Genomic DNA, 15,231 nt, shown 5'->3' with positions numbered 1-15,231 from the left:
TGACACAGAGCCCCAGTGATAACCCTGGAGGTAATAATAATAATAATGATAATAAACTAAATAATAAAAAACATTGATAATAATAATAGTAATAAGGCTTCTGGAAGATCTGGCAATTCAGATCTCAGAGGACAGTGGGAGGAGAACCTTAGCCTGGAGTTTCCTAGAAAAGACAAAACTGAAGTCACCTTAACTGACCACTACTTTATCCTTCCCCAGATTTCCTTTGCAAAGGAACTTCATGTCAACAGTTGGGTCAGTATGAGTTAGCTTTTTTAGAATTCAAACCCAGCTACACATTATTAATAAATTTCTCTTTATTTTGTGTTACTAATCTTCTCATGCTGATTTGGTCCTTTGCCCAACCTTGACGTAACCAGAGAGATACAAGATAGCTTTAATTTCCTCCCCTATACTCCATGCAAGAAGAGTTGCTGTGTCAATTTTCATCTTTCCTAGTATTGGCCACAAAATTAGAGCTTAAGAATTTATACAGCCCTTCAATTCTGGAAGTTATCTCTAGTCACTGTCTAACTTAATTCCCCTATCAGCATTTGTAGGAATAAAGGCTTCATTGTATCCTATTTCAGAACCCAGCATAGTTTGTCTATCTCCCCACCAAAAAACAATCCTTCTGCAAGAATTTCTCAAGATAGCAGGTGAAAACATTCAAAATCTAGCAGGTTCTGTAAAAGAAAATGTCAGTTCCTTTGACACCTGAGGGGATTCACACCCCTGAAGAAATTTGTGAATGCAAAACAGAAGCCAAAGAACATACAATGCACTGACAAAAACTATCATTATATCCCCAAACTTGAATGGGTGAATGGGGTCTGCTTTAAATACATATAGGAGGCAAGTGATGTTTTGTCAGGCAGAGAACCAGAGAGAGAAACATTTTTTAATTCTGTTACCTTTTCTTGGTAATTCCACATAGTGAGTTATTAGAGAAAAAAAATAAAAGAATATATTAAGATATGATGGATATGATAATAAAAACCAGAACCATGATGATTATATTGCTGATTTCTGAACATTTTTTCCCTGTACTTTCCAAATTTGACTTAGAAAGAGGTCTCAGAGTCCCCATCTGGTTCTGAGAAAAATTAATCAGGTTGAGCTTCTTTTTACTACTGTGCACTAATTTTACAGAACTGGATAACAAAATAAGCTCTGATTTGACAGTATCTATGCAAGCTCAACTCTTTAAAGACCCAAGCAAAAAAGTACCTAAAGGGTTTGTTTGCTTTTCCTTTTATCAACAGAATAGGAAAGATTTACTATGTTGCTGAAATAAAATGTTGAAAATATACTTCTTGGGAAATCTTTGGTGATCTTTGTCAGTCTGATGTCTGCCTACGTAAGAATGCAATACTTGGGGTCAGGCGGTGGCACAGTGTGTTAAGTGCATGTGGCGCAAAGCTCAAGGACCGGCATAAGGATCCCGGTTCAAGTCCCCAGCTCCCTACCTGCAGAAGAGTTGTTTCACAGGAGTCACTTCACAGGCGGTGAAGCAGGTCTGCAGGTGTCTATCTTTCTCTCCCCCCTCTGTCTTCCCCTCCTCTCTCCATTTCTCTCTGTCCTATCCAACAACGAACAACATCAACAATGGCAATAATAATAACCACAAGGAGGCTACAACAACAAGGGCAACAAAAGGGGGAAAAAATGGCCTCCAGGAGCGGTGGATTCATGGTGCAGGCACTGAGCCCAGCAATAACCCTGGAGGAAAAAAAATGCAATACTTATGTGACAGAACTGAATATTAATAGAACAAACAAAACTTTTTTTCCAATTCTCCTGTAATTTAACCTTAATATGTAACATTATTGGGCTACTTGTCTCCAAGGAGTGAAAAGATAAACCAATGATTTCCTTCCACAGAATCTTAAAAGATCTTCAATAGTGTTTTACTGTGAATATGCCACTAATTAAAATCAATTCTTTGGGGATTTTGTGAAAAGGTGTTCTTAAATTATAGAGGTGATACTACATGTCAGGACTTGTTTATTTAGGTCTGAAATCTCTATAAAACATCATTCTCAGAAAATGTCAGTGTATTGATTATCTTCCTAAAATGATACTTTCCTCTTTTATTAGACCATGTCCAGAAGGCAGTGAAAATTTATCTTATCTTATGTGACATTCAAAAACAACAGTCTAGGAAACTGAGAAAAAAAGTCCAACAGCTATTTAAAGTAATAGTGTCTGTCATTAATAATCATTTATATCACTTCTGTGACTGCACAAATAATTATTGATCTTAAACTTTTGCTTTTGTTAGTAAAATCATTGAAATTAGATTAAGAATATTATATCATATCTTTGCAATATTTAGTATAGCTTCTTTTAAAAAATACTACACAATAAATGTTATTTTATGTTAGTTGTGGAAAGGTGAAAATATAATTGTAAATCAATTAATCTTAATATAGCAAAAATGATGCAAATGATCAAAGTGACTTTTAAGGGTTTGAGTTAACAGAATTGGCGGTTAAGGTTCTCTTTGATGTTGCTTGCAGTATTGAAAAGAATTATTATTCTCACTTCACTTTTGTGGGGTGGAAAGAAGTCATCTTACACCCTACCAACTCCTTCAGAGGCTTGACAGACAAGCAAGCATGAAGCTCATGATAAGAGAACAATAGGAATTTATGAGTTAGTATGCATACCCCCTGTACATAGGGGAGAGTTCCAGAAAACCTGGGCAGCTCATCTGTGGCCTTAGCCTCCATGATTAATTAGGTTTCCACTACAGAGGATTTGGGAAGGAGCAAGGAGGGTCAGGAAGATTACCAGGATTAGGCATGAGTATAAAAGAAAGGCTTGTAGATTTAAACTCTTTTAAATTTCTCAGGCATAAATTTCACCTTCTCCTGAGTAAAAGGCATTAGGCTTTTCCTAAGACAAACTTTCATCTCAAAGGTCATCTCTAGGATCTTTCCTATGAAATTATTTGTTTTTCCTAGGACATACTTTGGGAGGGGCAGATTTGTGCTACCTTACACTTTAATTTGAAACAATGCAGTTAAATACACCTGAATCTAATATGGATGGTAGCTCTTCCACCCACAACCTATATTAACATACCTAAAAGTTGAAAATTTGAGACCAGGTACAAGAGAGGAAATCTTTTTCTCTGGAAATTCCTTCTTCCTGAACTTACTTGCTTGATTTGTTTGTTTTGTTTGCTTGCTTGCTTTGTAAATTCACTCATTCACAAATAATTCCTTAGGGCATGGATATGGTCTCCTTCCAATGGCAACTTAAAAGGAGAGGAAGTTAGTTATATGATAACCCTCACTATACCTCACAATTTAATATTGGCTGTCACTGCATTCTCCTCAGTTATATATCACCCCATTTCTGACTACTATCTTTACACGTTTTTGTAGCTTGTTTGGGCCATCAGTTTCAGTGACTTATACCTGAAACATATGATGTTATAATGCAATGTAACTTCAATTCAAAATAAAGCAATAACAAAAATAATGTTCCCTGTGATTCACATGGATTCTTGAGTGATATATTACAATACTCAAAGCCTATTGTCACAAGATGATTTTCCTTTTTCCCCAATATTGATATATATAATAATTTAGATTTTAGCCCTCATGGGCAGTTGTATAGTTTCTTTTTTTTTTGTAAGAAAGAGCTGTTTTTGTGTGCTAGCGAACACAATTAACTAGTCTGTGTCTATTTTTTTAAAGCTGTTAGCTACAGGTCATGCTTAGAACAAATTTATTTACTGAGATGACATTCTCTCTCTCTCTCTCTCTTTGTCTTTTTGTCACCCAGATTATTGCTGGGCTTTGGTGCCAGCACTACAAATCACAGCTCCTAGCAGCCATTTTTTTTCCTTTTTCTCTCTTTCTTTCTTTCTTCCTTTCTTTCTTTCTTTCTTTCTTTCTTTCTTTCTCATTTTTATTAGATAAGATAGAGAGAAATTGAAAGAGGAAATTGAAATTGAAAGAAGGAGAGAAAGATATATACCAGCAAATCTGCTTCAGCACTCCTGAAGTAGACCTCCTGCAGGTGCAGAGTAGGGAGGTGAACCTAGGTCCTGGCACTTGGTAGAATGTGTGCTTAACTGGTTACAATACTGCCAGCCACCACTGAGATGACATATCTTTTTTATCACCTTTTCTTATGTAGTTAGTAAAGTAAATATTATAATTAAAATATCCTAATGTTACTATTTTAAAAATAAGAAATATTTTGTAAACTACATTTGAAAATTCTGAACTAAATTTTATGGTTTAATTTCAGGTTGACTTACCTTGACAGTGGTATTTCTTTCTTTTTTAAATTTTTTTTACTTTCTTTATTGGGGAAATAATTTTTTATATTCAACAGTAAATACAATCGTTTGTACATGCATAACATTTCCCAGTTTTCCATACAACAGTATAACCCCCACTAGGTCCTCTGTCATCCTTTTTGGACATGTACTCCCCCCCCACCTCCACCCCACAGTCTTTTACTATGGTGGAATATGCCAATTCCAGCTCAGGTTCTACTTGTGTTTTCTTTTCTGATCTTGTTTTTCAACTTCTGCCTGAGTGTGAGATCATCCCATATTCATCCTTCTGTTTCTGACTTATTTCACTTAACATGCATTTTTCAAGGTCCATCCAAGATTGGCTGGAAATGGTGATGTCACCATTTTTATAGCTGAGTAGTATTCCATTGTGTAGATATACCACAACTTGCTCAGCCACTCATCTGTTGTTTGACATCTGGGTTTCTTCCAGGTTTTGGCTATTACAAATTGTTCTGTGAAGAACACATGTGTACACAGATCTCTTTGGATAGGCGTGTTGGGTTCCTTAGGATATATCCCCAGGAGAGGAATTGCAGGATTATAGAGTAGGTCCATTTCTAGCCTCCTGAGAGTTCTCCAGACTGTTCTCCACAGAGGTTGGACCAATTGACATTCCCACCAGCCATGCAGGAGGGTTCCTTTGACCCCACAACCTCTCCAGCATTTGTTGCTGTTATCTTTTCTGATGTATAACATTCTCTCAGGAGTGAAGTGATATCTCATTGTTGTCTTTATTTGCATTTCTCTGACAATCAGAGGCTTGGAGCATTTTTTCATGTGTTTCTCGGCCTTTTGGATTGCTGCCAGAAAATATTTTTATGCCTCTATCTAGTCTGAATGACAGTCTAACTAGAGACAATAGTCTTAGTTGAAAGCCTATCTAATTGAGCACTCAATATATATCTTGCCATTCTCTTCTGGCCTTTAGTGTTTTGTGTGATGAAATTTGCTGCTAATCTTATGGGTTTTCCTCTGTGACTCTTTGTTTTGCTCTGGAGTCTTCATTATCCTTTCTTTATCCTCATTTCTTTTCATTCTAAATATGATGTGTCTTGGTGTCTTTAAGTCTGGGTTAATTCTGTTTGGGACCCTCTGAGCTTCTTGAACCTGTATGTCTTTTATGTTGACTAGGGAAGTTCTCAGCATAATATGCCCTATAGAATACTTTCTTCCCCTCCCTCTGATAAGCCAATAATCCACATATTACTTCTTTTGAAATCATCCCATATGCCTCTATTGTTGTTTTCAATATCTCTTAATGTCTTTTTGAGATCTATTTCTTTCTTTTTTTAAAAATATTTTATTTTATTTATTTATTCCCTTTTGTTGCCCTTGTTGTTGTTTTTTATTGTTGTAGTTATTATTGTTGTTGTCGTCACTGTTGGATAGGACAGAGAGAAATGGAGAGAGGAGGGGAAGACAGAGAGGAGGAGAGAAAGATAGACACCTGCAGACCTGCTTCACCGCCTGTGAAGCGACTCCCCTGCAGGTGGGGAGCCAGGGTTCGAACTGGGATCCTTATGCCAGTCCTTGTGCTTTGTGCCACCTGTGCTTAACCCGCTGCGCTACAGCCCAACTCCCTGATCTATTTCTTTCTTAATTTTCTCTACTTTATCCTTGATCTTGCTAATTCTGTTTTCTCTGTCACTTATTCTGTTCTCTCTTGTTTTTGGTAGCTAAATTATTTTGTTGCTCTCTTCTGATAATGTATTAGCTTATTCAGCTAGTTGAATTCTTAGCTTAGCTATTTCAGTTCACTTCTCTGATTATCTCGAGTTAACTAGTGTTTTCTTTCGGAGTCTCATTTGTTGTTTCCCCATTTCTGACAGTACTACTTTCAAAAGCTTTCCTTACTCATGTAACTATTGCATCAATTAATGTTTGGATGTGGTTTTTATTATTAAGTGCTACTATCTTTTTCACGCTTTTATCTGGACTTTTGCCCTGGTTCATTTCTTTAATGTTTCTTCTTGGTTTAGCAATTGTTGTAGATGTGATATGATGTCCCTCTCTCAATACTTCTCAATACAGCAATTTCACTTGGCTGGAGTGACTTGTGCCTAAGTAAGGTTGTTTTTTTTAAAATGTTATCTCAGTCCTTGAGGTGAGGGACATTGGCTGTTAACCCCTCTTATCTTCTTTATCTCTCCTGCAGGCTATGGGAGCCTGAGGCCTTTTAACTATGAATAGATTATCTTAATCATGCACTCTTGACCAAGAGATATAACAGGTTAGGGGACAGATAGCACAGTGGTCATGCAAAGCTACTCCCATGCTCCAAGGGTCCGAAGTACTGGACCTCACCCCTGCCTCACGGACGGTTTGAACTAATCTGAGCTTCACTCTAGACCTATGTTTCTCAATAAATATTGGTTTATGGGGAATTATTCACCCTTTTTCATAATTTATCATGAGAATGATGTGAAAAAGTTTCTACTGTATAGCCACACCTCCTGACCACCAGGAGTATAGATTGTACTCTTGAGTAACCTGGCCAGCTCTCTGTCCCCCACACCCCTATGTCAGTGTAGGGTTTCTTTGCTGTTGTTTCAGTCCTTGAGGTACAACATCAGTGGAGAACCACAGCTGTAAGTTGGTGAATTTTAAGTTCTCCCTTCAGCAATCTTTTTATTGATAAAACTCAGACTTGAGATGGTGTTTCAACTGGCAGACTGCTGGACTAGAAGCAGCACTTCCGAGGAAATACAAACTTTTAGCCCCAGGAATCTCTCAAGTCCCTGTGTCCATGAGCCACATATATTTTCACTCACCTGTGGCTTGGTGGGTTCCTAGAGTGATCCAAGTCTTATCTTGTATTCTCTGGTAATCGTCTTTGCTATTCTTAGTTAAGCCAAAAGAACAAAACACAGCTGCTCAGAATGATCCAATACCAGTGAAAAATAGCTATAGGTCATGCTTGGCTCTCTATTCTAACTTGGAAAGTGGACTTTCAAAGAAGGAACAAAGTCCACACTGAGACCCTTGAATTTGCAGTGCTTGTAGGAAAGTGTCATGTTTGTGCTGATATTTCATTTTAATTGTGAGGATTGATTTTTTTCTGAATATTTTTCTCAGTTATTTGAGGAAAATCAGCATAGCCAAACAACCTTGTTTATGTTCCTCTGTGTAACTGTTGCCATTTTAAAAGAGTGATATAAAGGGTGTTTAGCCAGCTTTATGCAATACTCAGCATGCTATTTTGTGCAAATAGATCCATGATGCCATTGGGTGAAGATTTTATTATTAGCTACTCAGAAGTAAACCATAAATGGACAATGACAGATTTTTTTCAGCAAGTTGTCACCTATTTTCTTTCTACTTTCTTACCATCATCGAGTATAGCACCTCTGACTTTAAAGTGTTTTACAAATGATAACTCACTTATCTTCACACCCTTCCTGTGAAATACAATTGCAATGAGAGAAAACCTGTTATGTTTTGAGAGGCAGGTGAGAAGAAAGAAAAACATAGACAATTGTTTAGCTCTTTAGTAAGGATCAGAGCGAAAATTATCACAGGACTCTTCATTTCAGATGGAATTATTTCCTTACTCCCTTCCCCACTTAATTGGAGTGCCTTCCAGTTTTTCTCATCCCATGCTACCTGAGTCTCATCAACATTTTTAATTAAAATAATCTGACTCCATTAGTTACTAGCTGTCATAATGTGATGTTCATATGGTTCCATCTGAAACACAGCAAAACTGGAAGCTATATTTCTTGAAACATTCAAGTAAAATGTCAAAACCAATTCTAAGAGCACAAGTTCATGGGTTTTGACAAAAAACATAGTAAGATATGGTTGTAAAATAATTTATTTGCAAATTAATAGAGACATATGCACAAACATCATGAGATTTTCCAATTTTTCTCATTTATGAAAAAGAAGAATCAGAGCTGTGAAGGGCTCATCTGTCTTTGAGTCCAAGAAAATATCACTCTTAGTGTTTGCTTTCCAACAACTGTTACTCTCCCAAGTACTGGTGGGCTTAGATACAATAAAATTGTCTCAGTTCTTGTAACCAGGGAACACATGCTAGTTAAGCAGAGTTCATTTTTTCAGATGTTCATATAACTTGACTGTGCAGGGAAAACACCACCAGTTATTATTTCAGAAGTGCTTTTCCAATCAAGTACTACACTTTATATTTACCATGTTCATCCTCTGGTTCAGGGAAATATAGTATAGAGGGTAGTAAACAGAACTTGGCATATGAGAGTTCCAAATTTCATCACCAGCATCATCAATATATAGAATTGAACAGTATTCTGGAAGGAAGGAAGGGAGTGAGGGAGGGAAGAAGGAAAGAAGGAGAGGAGAGGAGAGGGGAGGGGATGAATGGGGGGGAAAGGGAAGAAGGGAAGGAAAAGTAGGAAGGGGAGGAAGGCATGAATGTATTTAACATCAATATTCACTAAGAATGACTCACTTACTAGCCAGAATGCAGTCTGAGAAGCTGCCAGGACTGAATAAAAACAAAGTGCAGAGAATTCAGCATTACAAGCAATAGTAGCTAATGCTACATGGTTTTTGTTTGTGTTTTTGTTTGTTTTTGCCTCCAGGATTATTACTAGGGCTCAGTGCCTGGACTAGGAATCTACTGCTCCTGGCAGCCATCTTTTTTTCCATTGTTGTTGTTGTTGCTGCTGTAGTGCTGGGCTAGTGTGAGGGTGTTTCTTCCCAGGGACGTGCTCTCTGGATTGGAGAGAACTTGACTGGAGCCAACCTGGGCTGCTGCTTACTCAGCGACGCAGGATAGGAACCAGGAACCAGGAACTCGTGGCAGAGCAAGAACTCAATGTAATGCCTTTATTAATCAGAGATAACGCCTTTATATATATATCTTTAACTGGAAGTGGCAAGTGGGAAAAGGAAATGGCTAGGAGATGGGGTGGAAAAAATAATGCGAAGGTAGAAAGCTTCCATAGCAGCTGTTGTGAAGGTTCTAACCAGTGGAATTAACCAATACCCTGCAGGCAGGGTGGGTCTCAGACAAAACAATGATTATGTAAATAGACCAAAGCATCAGCGATGGAGCAGAGCAGGGGGCTGCCCGACACTGTTGTGTTGGATAGGACAAGGAGAAATTGGGAGAGGAAAGGAAGGTAGAGTGGGGGAGACAAGGATAGATACCTGAAGGCCTGCTTCATGGCTTGTGTAGGTGGGGATGCAGGGACTACAAAGTTTTTAGCCTAGTTTTACCTATATAACTAGATATGCCCAGTGTCACTATTAAGCTTTTGACTCCACTCCCAGTTCTGTCTCTGTCACTTCAGATATCAAATAACCTCTCTGGTCCTCTGTTTTCTCTGTACACATAGTGACTATTTGTATAGCAAATGTCTCAGCAAAAGTTATTCATTTATCAGAAATTGTCTTCATCATACAGTTGGAAAGCACTTCTTATCTGACTTGTCAACTTTTATGTCTACACTGATGCCACTGCTCAAATCAGGCATCAAATAAGGATACCTGCACCCTGTTTCTTGAGTTTAAGGCATTTAATTTTAAGTTTTCATATTTAATTATGGATCATGAAAAGACTAATGGTGTGCTTATTAGATAAATAATCCTCAAGATAGATCTACTAATAAAAGGCAAGTAAAAAACAAGTATTAAATAGGAGGCATATAATTCAAAGAATTGGTGGGTACAGACACACATACCTGCACACACAATGTATGCATGTATGCATATCTACATGTTAACTACTATGAGCATTGCACTATCTTTTCATGTTGTAGACTCACATGATAACTGAGGTTATACTTGTAACATCTGTCTGTATCTATAAACAGTTTTTATACCTGAAATCCTTAGTCTCAGTTCTCTCTATAGATATATAGTGTAGGATATAAAGTAAACTTTTCCCCTTTCAATCACAACAAAATGCATACAAGGAAACTCTTCCATTTACTTTAAGCAACAACATACCAATTTAGTTAAAAAAGATAATAGAAAGTCTAAAGGTGACAAACATTTGAGAAAATGATCAAGTAAGTGACATTGACCTGCAAAATTACATCTGACACCCAGTAGAGCATACATATTATTATGCTCAAGGACCTACATTCAAGCCCCCTGTTCCCATCTGCAGAGGGAAGCTTCATATGTGGTGGGGCAGTACTGTAGGTGTCTGTTGTTTTCTCTGTGTCTCTCTCTCCATCTCTCTTCGTCTCTCATTCTCTATCAAAAAGAAAGAAAAAGGTAACCAATGTAAACTGTAAACTATAGAGCTGTACAGGCCCTGAACCTAAGCAATAACCTATGTGTAAAGAAAAAGAAAGAAGGAGAAGAGAGAGGGGAAGGGGAAGAGCTTGAAAGGGGCAAATGCTTCACTTGTCATACTCTTTGAAGCTTTTTAATGTCTTTTATAAGCAAGTGAGTCAAGGCACAGTGTCTGGAGACTCTAAATACTATAGATATGATTTATGTGCAAGCCTTTGCATTGTTTGAATATTAGACTCATAAAATCATTGGCAGGAGGGAGTAGTGCTGTTTTGTTTACAGTTATCAAAGCATCTGCTACTGGCAGTTCCATAGAGTGGCTACTAAGATAACTTTCACAGTTTGGCTTATTTTTGAGAGCAGCAGGCCACAACTGATACTGATTGAGATGGACACTTATATCAAGATGACCTACATCATTTCTCAAGACAAAATATTGCAGTTGATGGCTCTGGCATTCATCCAGCCTGAAGTTACAAGATGGCCATCACTTTATGAAGGATGGCAAAAATCTAGTGTTACCACATCACAAAATTATTGCTAAACAGAAGCCAGTATGTCCATCTGTCTGTATTCAGGTATGTATGTATACATACATATATATAGAGAGAGACACAGAGGGCAGTAAGGCAGAAAGTCTGAGAGAGAGCAACATATAAGCTGCCTTCAGTATGGTTGGGGCTGGATGTGAACACAAGTAGGTACACATAGCTAAGCAGCACACTAACTGACCTATTTTGATAATGCAAGCCAGAATATATAGATTTAAAAATGTAGAGATTTTTAAAGTAGAATGGTATAAATTTCCCACAACTGACTTCATACATATAAATCTTGGAATGATAGGGATAGAGAAAAAGCACAGAATTTTAACCCAGATAAAACTTATACCTAGAACCTTCACTTTCTGGTTGAGTTACTATCAGAACATACCTCGAGAAATAATCCCCATATGCTTTGAATTTTTGCTTCATAAAATGTATGTATAAGATTGCTTATGTTGTGTTGTTTTTTAAGGCATCTTCCTAGATGTGATTAACACAGTGCTTGCTGCATAGTAGGAACACAATATATGGGATTTTTTTTTTTATTATTAACTTTGATGATAATTGAAAAAAATCTATACGTTCAGGGAATGGGGTACAGAGTTCTGGTGGTGTGAATTTTGTGGAGTTGCACCCTACTTATCCTATGATTTTGTCAGTGTTTCCTTTTTATAAGTAAAAATTTTTTTAAAAGGAAAATCTATGAGTTTAACAGTAAACTGTATATTCACATTAGCTTTGATGCTGAAATGGAATATTACCTTGATAGTATTTAGCTGGGTACCAAGAATTGAGTATTAGTAACAATTTTCAGATGTATTGTACAGTTATATCCATTTGGAATAAAAAGAGGTAGTTTCCTGAATATTTATATTTGTGAAACTTAATGATTAATACCATTTTTGTATGAGCTGAATATCTTTTTGTGTCCCCATAGAAAACAGAAATCTTACAAATATTCACTTGCTTTTAGATGACATGGCTATATTGTCAGATATCAGGGTTAGCTTGACAATATTACTGGCACTTAAACATAATTATTGTTAGAAATAATTATTCAAAATGAGGTATTCAGAGGTCAAAACAATTTTTTCTACAAGTTCTTCAGCTTAGAGTTAACAACTTCATAGAATAAATCAATGTTTCAATTATCTGGGAGTACTTCCTATACTCTATTTATTTTAAAGGATTAAACCTGGAAGTTACATGTTCTCTACCTGGGTCATGCAAAATATGAGTTCAGTAGCACTTCAGCATTTTTTTTTCCTCCAGGGTTATTGCTGGGCTCGGTGCCTGCACCATGAATCCACCTCTCCTGGAGGCCATTTCCCCCCCTTTTTGTTGCCCTAGTTGTTGCAGCCTCGTTGCGGTTATTATTGCCATTGTTGACGTTGCTTTTTGTTGTTGGATAGGACAGAGAGAAATGGAGAGAGGAGGGGAAGACAGAGAAAGAGGGGAGAGAAAGATAGACACCTGCAGACCTGCTTCACCGCCTGTGAAGCGACTCCCCTGCAGGTGGGGAGCCGGGGGCTCAAACCGGGATCCTTACGCTGGTCCCTGCGCTTTGCGCCACGTGCGCTTAACCCACTGCGCCACCGCCCGACTCCCTACTTCAGCATTTTGAAAGTTAATGTTATTGCAACCTTACCTTGATGGGATAATATCAAGAACATAATTGTCCATTTGTCAGTTTGTGACTGTGAACTTATAATTTATATCTGATAAAGTCTTTGTCTTACCTATACTTTCTCAACAGCTCTCTGGGCCTTCAATGAGTTATTCAATCAAACTTTGAACACTTACTTGGCTATAGGGTCAGGAATACATTTTATTAACCTAAAGCTCAGACATTTTTATTCCAGCTACTATACATGATATCTCCATAGTGTTCATGGAAGATCATTTATAAAATGAAAACTAACTTCTTTAGACATTTTAAATGGTATCATTTGGGGAAATAAGAGTATGTGAACTTTCCACATAGATACCTTATGCAACAGACATTTGACAGACACTAGGCAAGCTATACTTACTCTTCCTTCCTCCCTCCCTCCTTTCCTCCTTCCTTTCCTTCCTCCCTCCCTCCCTCCTTTCCTTCCTTCCTTCCTTCCTTCCTTCCTTCCTTCCCTTTCTTTTTGCCTCCAGGGTTATTGCTGGGGTTTGATGCCTGCACTATTAATACATTGCTCCTATGGCCATTTAAAAAATTTTTTTGGATAGAATAAAGAGAAATTGAGAGGGAAGGGGAAGACAGAGGAAAAGAAAGATAGACACCTGCAAACCTGCTTCACTGCTTTTGAAATGATACTCCTGCAGATAGGGAGCTGGGGGATTGAACCAGGATCCTTGGTGGAGTCCTGGCGCTTTCTACTATATGTTCTTAACCTGGTGCATTACCGCCCAGCCCCAGTTGCAGTGTCTAACATCTCAATTTTAGAAACATTTTTTAATATTCACTTTTGTTTTTCTGAACTAAAAGAGAAAGTTTATTAGAAAATTATTATAAGGAGGTTATTAAGTAGAGATAGTACACTGTAGAGGATAGAAGGTGTCCAGGTAGTAGGGCTGCTAGAAACATTTTTAATGCCTCTGAATACATATATATATATATATAGACAGATAGATAAATAGATAAAACTGTTATATAACCAGTGATATTCCCTTAGTTTTATTTATTAACATCTCAGAGTAATGTGATTCATAAGAATTTGTTACTTAATCTTATCTTCAGTTTGATCTTATTTTTGTCACTTCAGTTTACCTTTGCTTAAAATTCTTTAAATCTTCCTTTTATAGCCTTGTTTCATGTGACTTTTCTGTAATGCCTTAGAAGCTGTGGGATTACTTGGCTCTCATCTCCAGGATAAACATTTAGAAGGAGGGGTGGCAAATGATTGATTGATAACTCTATTAATCCACCACCATTATACATACCATGCTTTCCTGGACAAGCTCCTGGGAGACAGTGACTAGAATGGTGAAAAGTGCTTGTGGTGGCACACTTCTGTGGAAATGTAGGGCACCTCTAGAGAACGACTTTGGCACAAGGACCCCTCATTCTGTCCTCAAAGTGCTCTGAGCTATATGACGTTTTCAGTGTGATACTCTCCCTGACTTCCCTTCCAGCTCAAAATACCTCTGTGAAAATTTACTCTGCCTTGTGATCCCTCCATTTTTCCTGTATCCTCTGCCCAGTATATCTGATGGCTCACTGATTTTTTTGTTTATTTGTTTTTAATATTTATTTATTATTCACTTAATTTATTTGATAGGACAGAGAGAAATTGAGAGGAGATGGGGAGATTAACAGAGAGTAAAGTGAGGAGAGACACCTGCAGACCGGCTTCACTGACAAGAAGTTTCCCCCCTTGCAGGTGGGAGATGGAGGGCTTGAACTTGGGTACTTTTATGCATGATAACTTGTGTGCTTAATTGGGTGTGTCATCACCCAGCCCCCATGAAATTTGCTTCTTGGAGTGTCTGAACTAACACAGGTGACAGCAGAATTGGCCTGCATACTCTTGGTAGGTGCTTGAGAATTTTTTCCATCCAGTCCCATGGTGAAGGTTTATAAGAAAGGACTAAACGACAGGTATGGAATAGCTTTCACCTAGAGACCTATTTCATACTTTAGAGTTAGATGAATGGACATGCCCATGAATTTGGGCTTCATCCATGGAGCCCTGCTTTCTTTTTGTATATTATTCCATATTTTCTCCCTAAATAAGAGTGAACAATCTTTTTCAGCTAAGAAGAAACAGAGGAATGGTGGTAACATGCATACAAATTTTAGCATAACTGAGTTAAAGTCAGGTGTCCCAAAGAGAAGTATCTACATGCATACAAGTGACAAACCAAACACTTGTACCACCTATAGGCCTTAGGGTCATGGCCTAAACTCACATAGATGTGAAAGAATCATCATTCATCATGAGGATAGGTATGTTTCATCAGTCCCCTGAAGAAAATGAGCTTTTCTAGGTACATGGTGGTTCACACACTTCCCTAACTTTTAGTTCCACACTGAGTACTTTGTTTCTAATCTCATTATGCACATGGACAGGCAGAAAGGGCTATACAACTCCATTTGATTGTTTCCATTTGTATAGGAAACCAGTTGAAGATACACTTAAG

The sequence above is a fragment of the Erinaceus europaeus genome, chromosome 6 (genome assembly GCF_950295315.1).
Source record: "Erinaceus europaeus chromosome 6, mEriEur2.1, whole genome shotgun sequence".
NCBI classification, from domain to species: domain Eukaryota; kingdom Metazoa; phylum Chordata; class Mammalia; order Eulipotyphla; family Erinaceidae; genus Erinaceus; species Erinaceus europaeus.
The sequence above is the reverse complement of the archived record's forward strand: the minus strand, read 5'-3'. Positions refer to the sequence as shown.